At 45.8% G+C, this 9,121-nt stretch overlaps 1 long non-coding RNA gene across 1 annotated transcript; it reads right to left on the reverse strand.

Moving 5' to 3' along the window:
- Positions 1-1,491: 1,491 nt before the first annotated feature.
- Positions 1,492-6,390, reverse strand: LOC105551107. Its single transcript, XR_001007821.1, has 2 exons — positions 6,054-6,390; positions 1,492-2,019 (listed from the first exon to the last, which is right to left on the reverse strand). It is a non-coding gene; the product is annotated as an uncharacterized LOC105551107 (long non-coding RNA).
- Positions 6,391-9,121: the final 2,731 nt, after the last annotated feature.

Here is a 9,121-nt window from a genome sequence, read left to right on the forward strand (position 1 = left end):
AAAAAAAAAAAAAAAAAATAAATAAATAAATAAATAAATAAATAAGCTGGTTAACAGTTCCAGACACATGAGCCCAAACATCCCACTGCTTTGGGCTACAGAAGTTTCTCTTCACTGCCAGTTAAGGATTCTCAGGAATTCCTGGGGGACAAATAAGAGCCCAGATACAGGGTCTTTTTTTCTTTTTTTTGAGATGGAGTCTTGCTCTTGTCGCCCAGGCTGGAGTGCAGGGGCGCGATGTCTGCTCACTGCAACCTCTGCCTCCCAGGTTCGAGCGATTCTCTCCTGCCTTAGCCTCCTGAGTAGTTGGGATTACACGTGCCTGCCACCATGCCCAGCTAATTTTTGTATTTTTAGTAGAGATGGGGTTTCACCGTGTTGGCCAGGCTGGTCTCAAATTCCTGACCTCAAGCCTCAGCTTCCCAAAGTGTTGGGATTACAGGTGTGAGCCACTGTGCCTGGGCCAGTCTTTCTGATGTGACATAATCTAACAAGTCTCTTATTGGAGGTAACCTCTCCAAGTGCCAGCAAACAGCTCCTGGGAATCTATAGCCTGGCCTATTCATCCATAGGTCCTTTCTTAGATGATGTACATTATGTGTGTGTCTACCCCACCACACTACTCTGGTAAGCCTTCATCCATTTTATGACACTTTGAGAATTAGAATTGGTTTTATTCTCTTCATTGATAAAACAGGTATGTTTACTTTCACCCGAAAATTAAACCCTTACTGATTACCCTAAACTAGGGGTCAAAAAACTTTTTCTGTAAAGGGGTAGATAGTAAATATTTTAGACTTTGGCCAGGGACAGTGGCTCATGCCTGTAATCCCAGCACTTTAGGAAGCCAAAGTGAGACAGTCACCTGAGCCCAGGAGTTGGAGACAGCCTGGGCAACAGAGTGAGAACCCCCTTCTACAAAAATCTGTCTTTTTTTTTTTTTTTGAGAGATGAAATCTATGTTGCCCCCAGGCTGATCTCAAACTCCTGGGATTAAGTGATTCACCTGCCTTGGCCTCCCAAAATGCCCTGTTAGCAGGTGTAAGCCACTGTGCCAAGCCAAAAGGTTTTTTTTTAAAGTAAATATTTTAGGCTTTGTGGGCCACAGAAGGTCTCTGGCTGTGTGTGTGTGTGCATGCATGTGTGATGTAAAAACCATTCTTGGCTCAAGGGCCATAGAACACAAGTCTTTGGCTGCCTTCGTTTATGGACCCCTGCCTGCCCTAAACTAATAACTTCAAATGGGCTCTAACTAGCTGGTTTGAAATTAGCTGGAAAAACTTTATTCATCCAGACTTGTGAAGACAAATTGAAGGGAACTAAGGTCCCCTGCCACTGGTAGTTCGGAAGGGCAGGGGAGAAAGGGCTCTCCCAGAGGTTATCCCCTAACATCTGAAAGTACCCTTGACTTTGCTTGGTTTTGTCTAAAGAAACCTGAACCTGGGAAGCTGGCCCCGCTGGACAGGGAACATTTTAAATAAAAACACTAAGAGACAACAAGGCCAGTTTATTTTACAATGACTCCTGAGGTAGTTTATGTGGGAAACAGCAGGCAAGCCATTAAAACCCTCTGGGGCTTAGTTCATTCTGCACACGTCTCACTCTGGCAAAGGGGTTCTCACACGAGGAGGTCAAAGGGGCATGGATCAAGGTGGGCAGGGGGTGGGGGTAAGGCAGGCCTTGGGAAGTGTCTCCAGATATGGATCCTAGTTTCTACAAAATGGCTCAGCAGATTCCACACATGCTAAGAGAACTTTATTTTAATAAAAATGTCCTCTTTTTCAGGTGACCCCTTCCTCTACCACTAGAGAGCAGCTTTATTGCCAAAAAGCAATCCATTTATTTAGATGTTCTCTTCTTAGGCAACTTTAAACTTTTCCACCGCCGTAACACCACTCTGTATTTTTCACTTTCAGTCTTCTCTTCAAACACTTTTTTCAAGAGAATCCGCATAACTGTCTCCGTTCCTGCTTCTTTATCCTCTCCAATGAGAAGATCCAATGTATCTCCCACTTTCACCTGAAAATTAAAAGAAAACGGAGGCTTGGTTACACTTCAGGAAATCCAGACCAATGCAAACACTACTGCTTTGAGTTTTCACCACATGATCACGATCCAGAGGAGGGGCAGGTGAGAAAAGGCCCTGACCTCGGTCACTGTCACCTATCCCCAGTGCCTCAGCATGAAAGGGAGGGTGCCTTGGCCAGATGTGGTGCCTCACGCCTGTAATCCCAGCACTTTGGGAGGCCAAGCTGGGTGGATCACCTGAGGTCAGGAGTTCGAGACCAGCCTGGCCAACATGGTGAAACCTCATCTCTACTAAAAATACACAAATTAGCTGGGTGTGGTGGTGGGTGCCTGTGACCCCAGATACTCGGGAGGCTGTGGCAGGAGAATCACTTGAACCCGGGAAGCGGAGGTTACAGTGAGCTGAGATCGTGTCACTGCATGCCAGCCTGGGCGACAGCAGGAGACTCCGTCTCAAAAAAAAAAGAAAGAAAGAAAGAAAGGGAGGGTGCCTTATTTCATTCAAACTATTATTAATTTTTTTTTTTTTTTTTCAGACAGAGTCTCACTCTGTCGCCCAGGCTGGAGTGCAGTGGCCGGATCTCAGCTCACTGCAAGCTCCGCCTCCCGGGTTCACGCCATTCTCCTGCCTCAGCCTCCTGAGTAGCTGGGACTACAGGCGCCCGCCACCTCGCCCGGCTAGTTTTTTTTTTTTTTTTTAGTAGAGACGGGGTTTCACCATGTTAGCCAGGATGGTCTCGATCTCCTGACCTCGTGATCCGCCCATCTCGGCCTCCCAAAGTGCTGGGATTACAGGCTTGAGCCACCGCGCCCGGCCAACTTTCTGTTTTTTTAGTAGAGACGGGGTTTCACCATGTTGGCCAGACTGGTCTCAAACTCCTGGTCTCAAGTGTTCCGCCTGCCTTGGCCTCCCAAAGTGCTGGGATTACAGGTGTGAGTCACTGCACCTGGCCTACAATTCATTTTCAATAAGTAATATATGCATGCGATAAAAAATTTAGAAGATACAAAAGGGTATATGAAGAAAAGGTACATAGGCCAGGTGTGGTGTCTCATGTCTGTAATCTCAGCACTTTGGGAGGCCAAGGTGGGCGGATCACTTGAGGTCAGGAGTTCAAGACCAGCCTGGTCCACACAGTGAGACCCTGTCTCTATAAAAAATGAAAAAATAGCCAGATATGGTGGTGTGCCTGTCATAGCAGCTACTCGGGAGGCTGAGGTGGGAAGATCACTTGAGCCCAGAAGTCAAGACTGCAACAAGCTATGGCTGCACCACTGCACTCCAGCCTGGGAAACCGAGCAAGACCCTGTCTCTAAAATAAAATAAAAATAAAAAGGAAAAGGAAAAAGAAAAGCAAAGAAGATATACAAAGAAAAGGATACTCTATGTATATCCTTTCATAGAGATATTGTGCATGATGTCTGCCTCTCTAAAGAGCAGGCTAGTGTGTGGCTAAGGAATGAATCCCTTTGGGGCTTCCTTGTAGCGTAGAGAAGGGGTGTTCCTCCTTTACCCGACTGATCCCAGGAAGAGATGAGTTTAGGAAGGATTCACTCCCCATACTTGGGCACCACACAGCCACTGTTTAATCAACAATTACCCAACACCTACCACACCCTGGGTTTCACCTGGTTTTCAGCTCAAAGAAAAGCTTTGCTGAATTGCAGGCAGCGAGGGTTAGAGCTGCTGCATCAGACAAGCACCTGACCCTTTGGGGTCAGCAGCCAGGCACTGGCTCCACAGAGCCGACCAGGGAAGGCGAGGCATTCTTTATTCCCCTCCACAGCCCTGTCCCTCAGCAGACACAAAGCAAAACTGGCTGGGATTAGGGGCTGTTCCAAATATCTACATTTCAAATCTCCAGTTAGCTGCAGTTTCCATGGCTACCAGGCCTCCTAGTAACAAGACAGCTGAGTGTTAATAATGCCCCCTTCCTTTGCTGACCCTCACAAGAAACCTGGAAGGCAGCTGAGACAACAGAACACCCAAGGCAGAATGAGGCAGCAGCAATTAGGCTGTAGTTAACAACATCACAAAACGGTGGGGGGAGAAAAATAGTCTAGTGGGGTTTGTAAATGAGACCCCAGCAGAGAGACAGGGTTTTCAGGGAGTAATCATTCTTTACTCCAAGAACACATCTTGTTTTTGGAATACTGCAGCTTAGAAGGAGGGCAGGCTAAAGGAGGAAAAAGCAATTCAGAGATGACAAGGGTTTATGACTGCATGCAGCTCACTGAGCAACAGCTAACAGCCACAGTCCCAGCCTGCCGGTTCAAGTCAGGAGCATCACCAGTGCCTTGGGACTTGGGGGCTGAGACAGCATGGGGGACTTTTCCCTCCTTCTGCCCACAGAGCTGCAAGAACCTGCATGATCCCAGCTAGCAAGGACTGCAGGAAGCCTCAGTGCTCACCCAAATGCACAGCTGACAGCCTCAATGTCCCATGTCCTAGGGCAACCGGATGTAGCTTGGATCCTCCAACCCCAGGGATATTTTGAAATATGAAAGATGAAATCAAAACAATCTCCAAAGTACATCTAACTTCTCTGGAACCTTTGTTCCCTGAACACGGAGTTAGATTATGTCTTCCAACACCTCACATGTCTTGTGTCTTCCACACTTTTTAAGGGTCTCTGTCATACCTTTTTATTGTGTTTTGTTAACTTTTATTAACAGTATTGTTTTTTCCAATTATGAAAGTGATACATACGCATGGTAAAAAAATTCAGAAAATAAAAAGCATGAAGAAAATTAACATAATCCATGTTTCACTTAAAGATAAATACTAGTAATAGCAGCATTGTAATTCCAGATGTGTATATATATGTAATTTACTTTTACAAAAACATATTTTCTAACAGAATTTTTTTTGAGATGGGAGTCTCATTCTGTTGCCCAGCCTGGAGTGCAGTGGCACCATCTCAGCTCACTGCAAGCTCTGTCTCCTGGGTTCATGCCATTCTCCTGCCTCAGCCTCCCGAGTAGCTGGCACTATAGGCGCCCGCCACCATGCCCAGCTAATTTTTTTTTTTGTATTTTTAGTAGAGATGGGTTTCACCATGCTAGCCAGGATGGTCTTGATCCCCTGACCTTGTGATCCGCCTGCCTTGGCCTCCCAAAGTGCTGGGATTACAGGCGTGAGCCACTGTGCCTGGACAGAATTTTTTTTTTTCTTTTTTGAGACAGGGTCTCACTCTGTCACCCAAACTGGAGTGCACTGGCATGATTATGGCTCACTGCAGCCTTGACCTCCCAGGCTTAGGTAATCCTCCCATCTCAGCCTCCCAAGTAGCTGGGTCAAGCGCCCGCCACCACGCTTGGCTAAGTTTTTGTATTTTTTGTAGAAATAGAGCTTTGCCACGCTGCCCAAGCTTGTCTTGAACTCCTGGGCTCAAGTGATCCGCAGGCCTCAGCTCCCAGAGTACTGGGATTACAAGCATGAGCCACTGTGAATTTTTATATATGATTTATTGTTAGAAAAGCGGAGACTGGAAACACATTTTCTTGTAACTGACTTTCACTTAACAACAGTATTGATATGGACTTGTCAGAAAATACAGAACACATCATTTTTTATAGCTGCTCTGCACACAAAGCTGTGCATCCAGCAAGCACTCACTGGGTACTGCTGAGCTGTAGAGAACTACACATCTGCTCAGATACCACTGGCCAAAGAACAACTCTACATGGATCACATGTTTCTTTGAAATCTGATTATGTGGATTCCATGAGGGCTAACATTAATGACCTGGAAGTTTAATTAATGGATTTCTGCCAGTTCGAACAGTGGCGTACTCTAAAATTTTAAAAGGGAGAAGCTTCATCAGAAAGTCATTAAGGCTGCAAAAGTGAAAGTGCCTGTGTCTGAAGCCTGCAGCTGATTCCCACCAGCTTGAGCTGGAGGACCACAGAGGACCTCAGAGAAGGAAGAGGAGCCAGAGGGAAAATTTGGGGCAGCATTAATTCAGTTACTAGCAGAGTAAGTGATGAAAACATCTGGCTGTCATTTTAGGTTAGTATCTCACCGTTCTGCTTTTCTTCCATAATTTTTCCTCATTCAGTCTGAGTTGACCTTTGTAGAATGCATCTTCCACTTTGCTACAAAAAAAAAAAAAAAAAGCAATAATGTACACAATTTGGGTGATGGGCACACTAAAGCCCACACTTCATCACCACGCAATATATCCATGTAACGAAATGGCACTTGTACCCTCAAATCTATTTTTTTGTTGTTTTTTGAGACAAAGTCTCACTTTGTTGCCCAAGCTGGAATGCGGTGGTGTGATGTTGGCTCACTGCAACCTCCACCTCCCGGTTTCAAGTGATTCTCCTGCCTCAGCCTCCCAGTAGCTGGGACTACAGGCACACGCCAACATGCCTGACTAACTTTTGTATTTTTAGGAGAGACTGGGTTTCACTGTTGGCCAGGCTGGTCTTGAACTCCTGACCTTGTGATCTGCCCACCTTGGCCTCCCAAAGTGCTATGATTATAGGCGTGAAACACTGCGCCCTGCCTTGTATCTATTTTTTTAAAGGTAAAGTGCTTTAAAATATAGAAATATACTCAAAACAATTGCAGTTGACCCTTGGCCAGCACGGGCCCAAACTGTGCAGATCTACTTATATGTGGATTTCCTTTAGCCTCTGCCACCCCTGAGGGCAAGTCCACAACTCCTCTTCCTCCTCCTCCTCAGCCAGGATGCAGACCTTCATGATGATCCACTTCCACTTAATAAATAGTATATATATTTTCACTTTCTTATGCTTTTCTTAGTAACATTTTCTTTTCTCGAGCTTACTTTATTGTAACTGTGTATCAGTAAGGCCTTTGGTCAACAGTAGGTTGTATCAGTAGTTAAGTTTTCAGAGTGTCAAAATATTACAAGTTAAGTGTCAAAATTGTATGTGGCATTTCAACCGTGGGGGGGTTGGCACCCCGAACCCCCACACTGTTCAAGCATCAACTATATACAAGTTTGAGAGAAACACTTGCCATTTTTATTATTAGTATTATTTTTTGAGACAGATTCTCGCTCCATTGCCTAGGCTGGAGTGCAGTGGTGCGGTCTTGGCTCACTGCAAGCTCTGCCTAATAAGTTCACGCCATTCTCCTGCCTCAGCCTCCCAAGTAGCTGGGAATACAGGCGCCTGCCACCACGCCAGGCTTTTTTTTTTTTTTTTTTTTTTGTATTTTTAGTAGAGACAGGGTTTCACCGTGTTAGTCAGGATGGTCTCGATCTCCTGACCTCGTGATCCGCCCGCCTCGGCCTCCCAAAGTGCTGGGATTACAGGCGTGAGCCACCGCGCCCAGCCCTCCATTAACGTTTACTCTGACAGTGATTCTCCACAGTCTCCATTTTGAGTCCTGGGAAACTGAAAGTCACCTGGCTCTGTTGTGTATCTAAAACAGGGAGACCAAAGGGCATTTCTAAATAGATGTCGAACTGCTGCAAAGATTTAGGCAGTTAATTGGATGGAGCCTTAAGAGAGGTTTTAGCATACATGTCAAGCTCCATTCTGGACAGGGGCCTGGGGTACTCCACCTGACTCCTAGTGCAGAGATCACATGACCAGCCTGCAGCTCTGGTGATTCACGACAGCCAAAGTGAGTGGGCACTGCCTTCCCCTCAGATACCTGCTCTGTACACTGAGAGAAAAACCAGGCACCACATGTATGGCAAGGCTATTAAGAAACCCTCTGCCAGTTTGTACTGAGGCTGGGGAAATTCCAATCTGACAGCTGCTGTTCTCTCTGAACTGAAGTCACTGGGGCAACAAGACCAGGGGAGGAAGCAGCTAAAAATCAGTACACCCTTTCTTTTTGATTATCTGATTCCAGGTGACTGACATGTGGAGCTCGGCTTAATAATAACAGCAGCAGTTTCTACTCTGGGAGAGGAGAGGCCTCCTTATTAGTTTGCCAGAGTTTACAGAGTTTAGAGAATATTCTCTAATGGCACCCTAATCAGAATGCCAAGGGCGGGGCCTGTGGGCTGGCTCATTTTTATTAATCTCTCTCTTTTTTTTTCTTCTGAGATGAAGTCTCGCTCTGTCGCCCAGGCTGGAGTGCGGTGGTGCGATCTTGGCTCCCTGCAAGCTCCGCCTCCCAGATTCACGTCATTCTCCTGCCTCAGCCTCCTGATTAGCTGGAACTACAGGCGCCCACCACCACGCCCAGCCAATTTTTTCTATTTTTAGTAGAGACGGGGTTTCACTGTGTTAGCCAGGATGGTATTGATCACCTGACCTTGTGATCCACCTGCCTCGGCCTCTGAAAATGCTGGGATTACAGGCGTGACCCACCACGCCCAGCCCTTTTTATGAATCTCTTAAGCTTCAAGGATTAAAAAATTAAACTATGACATTACATTAGGTCATAAAGGTACAAACTACACAAGACTTTTTCTGCATTTATTCGTATCACAATTCTTACATTGTATACAATATGCATGCAATCATTCCTAAGGGAATAAATGAACAATGAAGGCCACTATTCTTATATAATTAATCTAGCAGAGAGGGAATCAGAATACTAAAGAAATCTTTGCTGGGCGTAGTGGCTCACGCCTGTAATCCCAGCACTTTGGGAGGCCGAGGTGGGCGGATCATGAGGTCACAAGATCGAGACCATCCTGGCTAGCACAGTGAAACCCTGTCTCTACTAAAAAAATACAAAAAAATTAGCTGGGCGTGGTGGTAGGCGCCTGTAGTCCCAACTACTTGGGAGGCTGAGGCAGGAGAATGGCGTGAACCCAGGAGGTGGAGCTTGCAGTGAGCCGAGATCACGCCACTGCACTCCAGCTGGGGCCACAGAGCGAGACTCCGTCTCAAAAAAAAAAAAAAAAGAAATCTGAAAGGTTAGACTCAATACCTCTATTATACATGAACATATGTAGTATTTTCTTCAAAACAGCCTGCATATATTGAGTACCTACTATGTGCCAGACACTGTTGTAAGTGCTTGAGATAGATAATATACGCACTCAATCCTAGCAACCACTCTCTAAACTAGGTTCTATCATCTTCATTTTACAGATGAGAAAACTGAGGCTCAGAAAGTTTAAGTAACTAACCCAAGGTCACACAGAACCAG

Source organism: Mandrillus leucophaeus, unplaced genomic scaffold (assembly GCF_000951045.1).
Source record: "Mandrillus leucophaeus isolate KB7577 unplaced genomic scaffold, Mleu.le_1.0 Scaffold507, whole genome shotgun sequence".
NCBI lineage: Eukaryota > Metazoa > Chordata > Mammalia > Primates > Cercopithecidae > Mandrillus > Mandrillus leucophaeus.